General features: G+C 42.1%; 1 pseudogene; it reads right to left on the reverse strand.

Moving 5' to 3' along the window:
- LOC116463031 (structural maintenance of chromosomes protein 4-like) overlaps positions 1-12,790 on the reverse strand; it is a 57,202-nt pseudogene extending 44,412 nt beyond the window's left edge.
- Between the last annotated feature and the right edge of the window lie 418 nt (positions 12,791-13,208).

Below are 13,208 nucleotides of genomic sequence, written 5' to 3' on the forward strand. Positions count from 1 at the left end.
GGGCAGTCAAGATCCTGGGGTTCCAGTCCTGAACCGGCATTTAAGCACCTAGATGACCTTGGGAAGTCAGTTATTCTTTGCAGCCACAGCTTATCATCTGTAAAATACAAAAAAATGTGGAACACAGCATAATTAAGGCAGTTTAGCATAGTGATCAGGGTGTGGTCTCTGGGCCAGCCAAGGTGACCTTGGATAACTTAATTCTGTCCCTCAGTTTCCTTATCTGTGAAATGGAGACAATAACAGACTTCCCTCAAAGACTCTTCGTGAGAGTTAACAGAAGGTACATAGAAAGTGCCAGGACAGTGCCTGGCCCAGAGTAAAGCCCTTTCTATATGTAAGCTATTATGATGATCTTCAAAGTGCCTTTCAATTGTAAAATTATTCAACTCTATGACTCTAATACCTCCTCCCAATTTTTTAGTATCCTGGGATTTCTCTATTGGGATGGAAAGTGAACACAGAAGAAAATACTGAAATTGAAGAATCATCTTTGTCTCCCTATATCAATAGATTAATAGAAAGTTTAAAGTAACATAAAATTTTTAGGGATAAAACAGATAAAATACCCAATAAAATAAGCAATTTCACATAATAACTTTAAGAGAATTAGAGAAAAGATGCAAAAGATGTTTTGTCTCTTAAAAGAAGGAAACAGCATTCCCTGAGGACCCAGTAGCTATTGGGTACACTACAACCTCATTTCACTAAGCCTTCCTCTGATATCGCCACGAGGCAGTCCTTGCTGCCCCCATTTTACAGATGAGGAAACTGAGGCTCAAGGAGGCAAATGACAGTCACTAGGCTATATGGCTCTTCAAAGTCAGAATCAGATTCCACCCAGGCCTGACTGCAAAGCCTGTGCTCTTTCCACACCACAAGGCTGGCTCCAGACCACAGACATTCCTCAGTCAGGGTGGTAGTGGTTAGGGAGAAGTTGGTTTTTCTAAATCAAATTATTACTTATTTTTTTTATTTTTTTTTATTAATTTTTTTTGCACACAAAAACAATAAACATTTTCTAAAAATACATACAAACAAAAAGATGCGTATCAAACATATTAGGAAGGTTGCACATGGGAAGACGGGGAATAGAAATGGGGAGTGGGAATCAAAATAAATGAGAGAGGGACTTTATATGGATCAGTGATAATAACTCAATCCTCTATTTGACTAAGAAGGAGAAGGAAGAGGAAGAAAAAGAAAGTGGGATAAAGGATCAGAAAGGGAGGAAAATAGAAAAAATTAGAGTATGACTCCAGGATAGACCTGTTTTGTTGTCACTGAGTTGGTTGGTTGGTTTGTCTGTTGTATTTTTCATATGTTTCGCCATGTTGGCCAGACTGGTCTCGAACTCCTAGGCCGAAGTGATCAACCCGCCTCGGCCCCCCAGAGTGCCGAGACCACAGGCGTGAGCCACCATGTCCAGCCCCCAGATTGCTTCTGGCCTCCGTGGTATACCTCCCAGACAGGGCGGTCGGGCAGAGGCGCTCCTCACTTCCCAGACCGGGCGGCCAGGCAGAGACGCTCCTCACTTCTTCCCAGATGGGGCGGCCGGGCAGAGGTGCTCCTCACTTCTTCCCAGACGGGGCGGCCGGGCAGAGGTGCTCCTCATTTCTTCCCAGACGGGGCGGCCGGGCAGAGGCGCTCCTCACTTCCCAGACGGGGCGGCCGGGCAGAGGAGCTCCTCACTTCCCAGACGGGGCGGCCAGGCAGAGGCGCTCCTCACTTCCCAGACGATGGGTGGCCGGGCAGAGGCGCTCCTCACCTCCCAGACGATGGATGGCCGGGCAGAGGCGCTCCTCACCTCCCAGACGATGGGTGGCCGGGCAGAGGCGCTCCTCACTTCCCAGACGATGGGTGGCCGGGCAGAGGCGCTCCTCACTTCCCAGACGGGGCGGCCGGGCAGAGGCGCTCCTCACTTCCCAGACGGGGCGGCCGGGCAGAGGCACTCCTCACTTCCCAGACGGGGTGGCTTAAATACACTAATAGAATTTTTCTTTCATTTATTTATTTTGTTTATCTGAGAGACAGATAGAGTCTCACTCTATTGCCCAGGCTGGAGTCCAGTGGTGCAATCATGGCTCATGGCAGTCTCAATTTCCTGGGCTCAGGTGATTCTCCCACCTCAGCCTCTGTAGTAGCTGGGACTACAAGCATGACCCACAACACCCACCTAGTTTTTGGATTTTTTGTAGAGGAGGGGTTTCACCATTTTGCCCAGGCTGATCTTGAACTCTGGGCTCAAGCAATCCACCCTCCTTGACCACCCAACATGCTGGGATTACAGATGTGAGCCACCAAACCCAGCTGGAATTTTCTCTGTAAGAGAACTCTTACATAAGTTTTGCTATGAAGTAAAAAGCAAGATATTCTACAAAATATTATATCATTTTCTAACTTCTTAATATCAGTAACAGGAAAGTAGAAACAGTTGTCAAATTGAGGATTGAGGTGGAATAGAAAATAGGAATGGAATGGAATAGCATTTGAAATCAGATGACATGGGTTTCAACCCTAGTTTTGATATTTACCAGTAGAATATATTCACTACCTCAAATCTGAATAAAGATAATTGCTGGACATTCCTCATGAACCTATGAGGATAGAATAGAGGATAGGAAAGCCTCCAGTCTCTGCAACGGTACTTCTAATTATTCGGTTTCATCTTAACAAAGAGTTTCTAAAGTGTCTTACAGATCTATTGTATAACATAGTGACTACAGTTAATAACAATGTATTTTATACTTGAATATTGCCAAAAGAGATTTTCACATGTTCTCACCAAAAACATAAAAAATAATTTAAAAAATAATAAAATGTCTTACAAGTTCAAATACTCTGATGCAATCTGAGTTTGCATTCTTTCTAGACTCCTCCCAACACCAGGAACAACTGAGGATTCACTCCTTCTCCCTTATTTGGGCTTGACTCCCAAAGACCCAACATCTCTAAGAACTGACTGCAGTTATGTCTCTGGCAACCGGGAAGCTCCTTCATATTTTGCATCTTGTACACCTGGCACTGTCGATATACAGATCAGGTATTCAGTCAATGTTGCTCAATGAATGCATCAATCTCTGAATTCCACCTATCTGTACCTGGGTACAGAGTGAGCTACAGAACTTATGGGGCCTGGTGCAAAATGCAAATTTGGGACCCCTTGTTCAAAAAGCAGGAAAAAGTAATACTGAATGATACAGTTTGGCTGTGTCCCCATCCAAATCTCATCTTGAATTATAGCTCCCATAGTCCTCTGTGTTGTGGGAGGGACCCAATGGGAGGTAATTAAATCATGGAAGTGGGTTTTCCCATGCTGTTCTCATGATAGTGAATAAGTCTCATGAGATCTGATGGTTTTATAAAGGGTAATATCCCTGCACAAACCCTCATCTGCTGCCATGTAAGATGTGCTTTTGCTCCTCATTCCCTTTCCATGTGAAACTGTGAGTCCATTAAACCTCTTTCTCTTTATAAATTACCCAGTCACAGGTATTTCTTCATAGCATTATGAACGTGGACAAATATACTAAAGGTACTAAAATATAAATCTTTTTCCTTTGTTCTGTGGTCTCTCTCTTGACTTGTCATGGTATCTTTTATTTGCTATTTAATGTCATTCTAAGTAAAAAAAAAAAAAAGTTCAATATTGAAATTATTAGTAAGATTTTATTGTTCATCTTTATATTGTATAATGTTAGTTTTAAATGAAACTTTGAGAGTGAGACAACACAAGTCATGTGCCCATGAAGTTGGTCCAGACTGGGTACAGTCCTAACAAATTAAGGAATACATGGTAAAATTCAAGTATCTCCTAGCATGAACTTACACAACAGTAGAAAGCAAAGTCGAAGAAATCTGCATGTGATAGGCAGAGGGCATTGCAGAATAGCTTTCTTCAATTTGTAATAATACTGAGAAAAACTTTCAATTAACTGATTGCAAACCAAATTTATTCCCATGAAGATGAAGTCCTTCAATAGTATATAAATTATTTTTTATGCTCACACAAATAAGTTTCTATCTTCTTTGGGGGAGAAAATAGGAGAGAGAATAGAGAAAATATGCTATTGATATAAAGAATTACGAATGGAGAAAATTGCTGGGTTTTATTTACTCATATTACATTCTACCTCCATGCATGCAAGAGGCTGGCAAGTTATTATATCATAATTATGGACTCCCCTAGCAGCTTGAGTATCAATGGTTCCTATTGTTCCAGGCCTTTAGCAAGCCCATAAGTGCCAAGATTGCATCACACAGAAAAAGAGCAGGAGCTAATTGCATTGCATATTTATACTTCCACAATTCCTGCCATTACCCACATAATTCCCAGTGGGTTCTAATTAGCTCAATCAGGGCTGTGGAAATAAAAATTCAAGCAATTTCAAATAAGTATGGGGTTTGCTACCACCACAAAATCTGGCAAAATGCTAACCTTACAACTACAACTTAAAACTACGATTTATCTCTCACTTCTAAAAACAGTGGATAGCTGTTTTGTTATGCTTAGATTTAGCCTAATACAATAGCTTTTTAAATATTACAAAACTATATGGTTTGCATTTTGGTGTTTTTCTGTAATTAGAGGGGAAAAATCCATTTTGAATATCATTTGTGTTGGGCTCTTACGCGATACCTCTGATGACATGCAGTAACTTCTCTGCTCTTTCCTCTCGCATTTTATCATCTGCATTAACCAGAAGTCTTACCTTTCAATCCTATGCAACCTATAATGAATGGTGCTTAGGAAAATGATTTTCCTGAAGGGCCGTACTCTGGGAAGGTGAGCTTAATTGCTCTAGGCATCATCAGCGATATGAAGTTTAGAGAAATAATCTTTTTTTTTTCAAGTGAAAGCAACTAAAATTTCTCTTAACATAAACAAGAGAGCTGTCAGGGAGTCTCTCCTTCTCCCCATCACCTCATTATTAATTCATCTGGCTTCAGGATCTCAGTTCTAATCAGAGAGTTGGCTCCTGCAGCTTCACTTACAATCAGCTCGATGCCAAAACGGCCTCATGCAATCACCCTCCTCAAATCTACAGATGACTCCTAGTGAAGAAAATTATTTGAAAGGAAACGGGTATGCTAAGACCCGGTGTGCAATGTCTAGTGGCTGGAGCTTGGGGGCTCACACCAGCTTTCCTCTTCTCAGATGTCCAGCCTTGATCCAGGGGAAGGTCAGGGAAAGTAGAAAGAAGGGAAACTCAAAGAGACTTCCAGAGAGTATCTGAGGAAACAGCCTAGACCAAAGGCCAAGCCTGGCCACCCAAGGACTGAATGCAATCCACAGACACATTACTTTCCCTCTCCCTTCCTCTTACCAGTACATAGTATAGTGTTTTAGGAGTGGCTAACATTTAAATATTAGAAGCATTTACACAAAACTCCAGGGTGCCAGCTTCTTCTGAAAGTGAAGTAAAGGAGGCCTGTATTCTGGCATGTTAAAAATTGGTCAATTCTGAGTGGAGGTGACCGTATTTCAACAAAACAAAGAATCTTCATCGCTATGGTCCCACCCCACCAGGCTGGCTCACCCTTTTACCTGCCTACCTCCTGTAGACACTGGCATCTTTCCTCTGAAGCCTATACCCAGTATTCTCTAAGTAAGCCCTTTCTCCAAGTTTCTTCAGGTGGTGGTTAGGCTAGTCCAAAATACCAGAGGGGTAAGCAGTCCAAAAAAAAAAAAGAGGAAAAGGAGTGAAACAGAAGCTTTTCTGAAAATAATTTACACTTAGAAACCAACTAAAGGATGAGACATCATCGTCTCCTCATGTAACATGCATTTCCTGGGCACCCACCATGTGCCTGGCATGGTTTGCAGGGCAGAAGAGACAGCAGTGACAAGACCAGACCCCCTTTCCTCACCAAACTTTCTTTCTCTGTGACACAGGCAATCATCAACTAAAAACTATATATTACATCTGGTAAACAGTAAGTGCTGAGAGACTGAATATACAAATGGACAGTGGCCAGATTGTGTATAAAAATGGAACCAGTCCAGGAAGACAATCTACTATATCTAAAGTTATCAATTCAGGAAGTCAGACTGCTATCTGTAGCAACCAGTCCTGGAAGCCAAACAACAGCCCAGGTAATGATCAGCCCCAAATGGCCAGGACGGGATTAATCACTGACTGTCCTTAATTTTTGTTCCTGCTCCCAACTCAGGACCAACCAGAGGAAGTCAAATATGCACCTCTCACCAATCACATAGGACGCTGTGCTTCTAGTGAGCTGCCTATAGCTTTTCCACACCAACAGCCTCCAGTCAGGGTGCCCCTGAGAACTTCCCTTTTCTCCACTTACAAGCTTTCTCACCCCTCTGCCTGCCCATGAGTCTCGGCCCAACAGAAGTGATGGTGGCTGCTGCCTTGCTATAGCAAGCTCTGAGTAAGCAGCCTTTGCTTATTCTCATTTGGGTGGTCTTTGTTGATTTCTGTGGGGTTTTGAAAGTAAATAAAGCAGAGTAGAGGAATAGAATGGTGAATGGATGGGAAGTTTGGGAAGGTGGTGGTGTTGGAGTCAAGTCCTGAAAAGGGAGAAGGAGAGAGTGGGGGAAAGAGTAGGAGGGAGGGAGGGAGGGAATTAGAGAGGGAGGGAAAGAAGCAGGGCAGGAGGGAACCATGTGACTCTGGTGGAAAAGCATTCCAAGCAGAGGGAATAGCAACACAAAGCCTGGGATGGACAATAAGCTGGCATCTTCCAGAATTAACAAGGAGAAGAAAGGAGGGAAAGAGTTCTGGGGGAGGGGATCAGAGAGACAGCCACCAGCCAGACGGCAGGTGGCATGGGGCTTGTCAGCCACAGGAAGGACTCGGAACCTCCTCAGACGCTGTTAGTTGTGAGCAGGGCATATCGACACTCCACCTGCTGTGTGAAGAACAGGGGTCATGGGGGGAGACTGAGACCAGGTGGGAGGCCATGACAATGATCCACATGGAAGATCCTGGCAACCCTGACTAGTGTGGAATAACGAGGGTGGTAAGAGGTGGCCAGACTTGGGATGTAGATGTTGGACTTGCTAAAGCGTTGAATGTGAGATGAGAAAGAAGGTGAGAAACCAAGGATGGCTCCTACTCTCCTTCCCTCCTGTTCTCCAGCCAATATGAGCGACCCCTCCACACCCCCACACTCCCACTACCATTCCTCTTTAAAGTTCCTTGCCCAGCAGTACAAACAGAGATCAAAGAAAGCAGCCAATAGTGAAGGAGGCCAAGCATGTGGGAAGTTTCTGTGGAAGAAAGGACGGAGTAGTAACAGCCAAGCCAGAGTGGCTTTTGTACAGAAAGACCTAAAGGTCTAAAATGCACCACCCAAGTCAGGAAACCACAGGCCCCTCGGCGCACCTTCCTTCAGAGGGCCCAAGCTTCTTTTGTTTTCTCCGTCAGCTTCACCACCCTTTTCTAGTGGTGCCATCACTTGTAGCCAATATTGTCAGTGCTCACACCCTCCAACCCCCTTACCATGTTGTGCAAGCCTGCCTGACTCCCTGCCATGATCCAGACTAGAGGGGCCTGGGAGTGAATGCACCTTCCCACCCCCATCCATCCCTCTTCTCTGCACTCCCCTACCCACAAACAGCAGCCCTGGACCTACAGCTGACAGGTGTGGGGTATAAATACCCCAGCTTTCTCATTCCTGACTAGGATGGTTTTGAGGTGTGTGTTTTGCACCATTTTCCAAAGTGTCCCCTGTGGAACCAGCCTGTGAGCACCCTTCCTGTCGCACTCTCTCCTCACCTAGTAGCACCCATGCTCCTCCCATCAAAAGCTTCCCCTTTAATTCTTGGCTCAGAGCCCACTTCTAAACTGAGACCACCTATGATATATATATATATATATATTTTTTTTTTTTTTTGGAGACAGAGTCTGGCTCTGTCCCCCAGGCTGGAGTGCAGTGGCACCATCTCGGCTCACTGCAAGCTCCACCTCCTGGGTTCATGCCATTCTCCTGCCTCAGCCTCCCGAGTAGCTGGGACTACAGGTGCCTGCCACCACGCCCTGCTAATTTTTTTTTTTTGTATTTTTAGTAGAGACAGGGTTTCACTATGTTGGCCAGGATGGTCTCGAACTCCTGACGTTGTGATCCGCCCACCTTGGCCTCCCAAAGTGCTAGGATTACAGGCTTGAGCCACCGCGCCCAGCCTCACCTATGATATATTTTTTAAAATTTCACGCCTATAATCCCAGCACTTTGGGAGGCCGAGGCGAGCAGATCACCTGAGGTCCAGGAGTTCAAGACCAGCCTGGCCAATATGGCAAAACCATGTCTCTACTAAAAATACAAAAATTAGCCAGGCGTGGTGGTGCACGCCTGTAATCCCAGCTACTCGGGCAGCTGATTGTAGGAGAATCACTTGAGCCTAGGAGGTGGAGGTTTCAGTGAGCCGAGATCACACCACTGCACTCCAGCCTGGGAGACAGAGTGAGACTCCATCTCAAAAAAAATTTTTTTAATTGTTTTTTAGACAGTATCCATGTGATGCAAAATTTTGAAAAAAGATCTTGTCCAGACCTTGGTTACTAGACAATATCATTGTCCCCTAAAGGGATCAGGCTTCTTGGAGGAAAGGCTGACTCCAGGGTGTGGCAGGGAAGGTAGAAGACAATCATGGAACATCTTACTTTACCAAAAAGTAAGGATCCGCTCAAGAACAATAGGGACATATTAAAGGGACATGACAGCCAGCTTTAAGGAATTCTTACTGGCTAAATTTGGGACGATTCAAACGACAAAAAGAAGTAACAGTAATGGGCCATAACTTATCAAATAAAAAAAGAATCTAGGAGTCTATACAGATACTAAAGATATTAAATAAATAAGTAAACACAAAAGAAGGAAAAATGTTTCCTTTTAATAGAATGCTGACTAATAAATATAGAGGGAATGATAGATTAGTAAAACTCTATTTTACAACCATCAAAGCACAAATTGAGGCAAAAAAAATCATCAGTGAATGCTAAATCTAGGAAGGAAAATTTAATAAGGAATAGGATATTTATTTGGCCTCACAATCTCTCCCCACAAATTGCTTACTAATTTATAAAAGAAAAAAATGGTAACTATACAGTAGAGAAAATGGACAAAACAAAGACCATTTCCTTAGACATGACTAAAGATTCTCACTTCTTCCTTCCTGGGGAGGAAACGGAAAATAAAATCAGAACCTCACTGACTATCTCACACACACCTTTGTTAGATATGCTGTGCTTACGTTATGCACTAGTTACATGGACATGGGGGTAGCATATTTCTAATACTCCTTTGACAGTTTTCATACACCTAGGTTTTGTTAGAGAACCACATCACATCCGGTGAGCCCTTAGCCGATCATTCTTCAAAAACATCAGTGTTCAGTGTCAAGATACAAAAAGACTGAGAGGTTGAAATTGAGCGAGCTAACCCTTTACTGATGAGTTGTAATGAGGCCAATGGTCCTCAAGGGAGTACCATCACGTTCAGTCCCGGATAAATATGCATTCTACTCCTTTTGTGAAGCTTACACCACATTCCCTTCCTGTTTTATCTACATATTCAAACATCACATTGGCAGCATAATTGTATTTCTCTTCCTTCGCCTCCAAAAGGTTGAGGCTTTTTCTGTTTTTTCTTTAACCAATTCTTTCAGGTTCATCATTTAAGATTTAAAAAGTTTCAGGCCTTTTTTAACAGCATGTAATGGGCTGAATGGTGAGCCCAAAAAAGATATGTCCACATCCTAATCCCTGCAATGTGTGAATGTCACCCTACTTGGAAGTCTTTTGTAGATGTATCTCAGTTGAGGATTTAGAGATAAAAAGATTGTCCTGGATTATCCCTGTAAACCCTAAACACCATCACAAGTGTCCTTATGAAAGACAGGCAGGGGGCATTAGACGCCTCTACAGAGAAAAAGATGACACCAAGATGGAGCAGAGAGAAGCAGACACAAGCCAAGAAACGTGGACAGCCACCAGGAGCTGGAAGAGGCCAGGAATGGGTTCTCCCCTAAAGCCTCCCACAGGAGTGTGATTCTGGGCACCCTGGGATTGCAGACTTCCTATCTCCAGGACCATAAAAGAATAAGTTTCTGTCATTTCTGCCATTACCACCAACCTGATGGCAATTTGTTATAGCAGCCACAGGAAACTAATACACAGCAGAACCTTTCTTTCAAATGAAATCTTACACAGATCCCCCCACCAATATGTAAAAGGAGAACTATTGTGGTCAAGTGGGAGTGTGAAACAGCAGCCTCCCATCCCTTCCCTTGCAAGTCATCTCTCCTCTCCCACCCTCTCCCTTCCCATTGGTGGGGAACACTGAAGGCAAACTCCCCATCCACGTGGGAGCACCAAAGCTGCTCCATGGAACAGTCTGAAAACCAGTCTTCCAAAAACCCTCATCATAGTCATTATTCCAATGCTTTAATTCCCTGGACATTCATCCCATACATCCAGTTTTTCTCTCCTTGCTTTTCTATTTAACTAACCCTTGCCTCGTGTGTGTGCCTTTTGTAAAAGGGGCATGCAGGTTGTACAGCTGGCTCTCAGTCTGTAAGCCACACCCCCCAGGAACTCTGCTGTTAACGACAGTTCATTCTGGTTCCTCTCCTGTTTAAAACTTGTGGTTTGGTGTCACCCTCTCTTCTTCAAGCATCCCATTTTGATCTCAACTCCACCCCTCAGGGTTTGTTCTTGGCCTCCTCCAAAATCTTTCTTTTGACTTCATTTAATGTTTTTCAGTCTCAGACTCATGACTTGACCCTGGCTTGTAGTTTCATCTTGTGCACACCCTGAAGCTCTCTGATCCACATCCTGCGTTTCCTGGCACCCTGCTCCAGGCCACACATTTCTTCCCCATGAAGTCAGCAGGGGTATCCTGCCATCCCTTGCAGGCTTTCTAAAGCCAGTAGAATTATTTCTTCAAGCACTGTCCAGAGTTGGTGTGTATATTTCAATGCCATTGATAAGCCATGATTCACACCCAAGATGGAAAGGTAAAATCACTTGCCTTATAAAAACTTAGTGAGTAGGACCTGGACGAATACCAGAACCAAGGCACCTCTCATTCATGCATTTTTTCAGTTGGATCCTGCCCTCAGTATTCCTCTTCTCAGAAACGTCTCAGGATTCAAGTAAAATTTGGGGGTAGGTAGGGATGGACGGAAAGGGTAAAATAGAAGTGAGAGCAAGAATTAGAACTGTCTATCAAATAACCAACTTTGTAATGCAATTTGTGTTCCTGTTAGGTCATAATTTGAAGGCTGCCTACACATTTTTCTCAGCATTTTTATTGGTCAATTTTAAATGGCATTGACATAGCAGCTGCCCATGCAAACTCTCCCAACTTCTCACAAAATACAGAGGCTGCTCAGCTTTCATTAATTTGCCTTCCAAACAGTCTGTACGTTCCAAACACTAGATATTATCACTCCAAACCTCTCTGTGGTATGCTAAATTCTGATTGTCATGCAACTGCCTAGAAATAATCAATTCAAGCTATCACATAGTGGTGTTACCTGTGGATCCATTGTTTACTTCAGTCTAGAAATGTTTATGCAATTGTTTTGATGTTTATTGTATTTTGTCATATTGTTTTATACAAATGAGTCAAAAACAGAAAAATGAAAGTACTGATAGCAGGGATAAGAAGTATAGGTCATATAAACTTAATACAATTGAGACAAAGACGAAAATCACTTAAGCAGCCTGAAGACAGAGAATCTTTCACCTTAATCAGATTCTCATTGGACTCAGACAGGTCAATTGCACGTTCAATTAATTGTGAAGGAACAGAACACAATTAAAGAACATGTACCAAATGTTGGCAATAAATCAAATGATTGTGTTTTAAAAACGGAGGTGTAATTAGCGGTTTCATCACCTTTTTAGCTCTCTAGGAATGGAACTCCTACCTCTTTTATATCAAATAAGTCTCTGGCTTTCTACATTCAACCCTTGTACAAACTTTCAAGGATATATGAAAGGAAAGAACAGCTTGTACTTATGACAAAAAAAGACAAAAATACTGACGTCTAAACTGGCATCAAGCTAACACCATGTATCCAAAATGAATTTACTTATACTATAAAGCAAGTAGAACTTGAATGAGAACATCTGACCATGGGCTTCTCCACGGGACAGAGACCACATGAACAAAAATACAATGATAAAAGCCTAAAAATAACTACCTATGTACAAGGTTACTTATGGCTGTGGCATTTGTCAGAGCAAAAGTCTGGAAACCCAAATGTCTCTCCATAGAGGGCTGTTAAGTAGCCTATGATACACCATAGGGAACCATGTAACCATATAGCAGAATCAAGATCTCTATGAATAAATATGGAGTAATATATATTCTATAATGCACTGTAAAGCAAAAAAATCAAAGTATAAAGTGTTATTAGAGCTCGGCACCTTTGTATAAGAAAAATGGGGGAATGAGTATACAAACACACACACACAATTTTGCTTATTTTTTAAAGAAACATAAATATTGACTAATGGTTGTCTATAGAGAGTGGTGATTATAAGGATTATAAGGTGGAAAAGAAAGGAATAGAAACTTCTCTAAAATATATTTTTGTATATAATTTTGATTTTTGAAGCATGTATATATTTTACATATTTAAAAATTAAGTTAAAAATAAGCCTAAATTTTCCATAGACAATACGAGGTCTTGTTTCCTTGCCAAAGAAACAGCACTGGATGCCAGCAGATAAAAACCATCTACCATCCCCTAGGTGGATTTCAGAGAGAGATAATGGAATGGAATACTCACCTTCTCAGCAGTAGACGCCATGAGCACCGGTCCTGATGCTAGTGCTCACAAGCCTATGTAAAATCACTCAACCTCTCTTTCTTCTAATCTATCAAATAGAGGTAATGTTTACCTCATATGAAAAAGGAGTAAATAATTTAAAAGATTTTATGTAAAAATAGGCCTTAAAATCACACACAATTGGAAACAAATGAGTCTAATTGCATATAAAATTGGTAACTACACAGAGAAAATCAGTATTTAAAATTTCTTTGAATACAAAAGTATGATTGTACCTTCTTAGGGGTATATATTCTAAAAGTAAAAAATATCAAATAAACCTTAAACTTAGTTGTTTTACTATTAACATTAATATTAGAATTTTAGTTTTTAAAACTATTTTACAATTACTATTTCAAAGGAGGAGGTTTTAGGCCAAGAATTTTATACCCAGCAAACT

This window comes from Hylobates moloch, unplaced genomic scaffold, assembly GCF_009828535.3.
Source record: "Hylobates moloch isolate HMO894 unplaced genomic scaffold, HMol_V3 SCAFFOLD_24, whole genome shotgun sequence".
Taxonomy (NCBI): Eukaryota; Metazoa; Chordata; class Mammalia; order Primates; family Hylobatidae; genus Hylobates; species Hylobates moloch.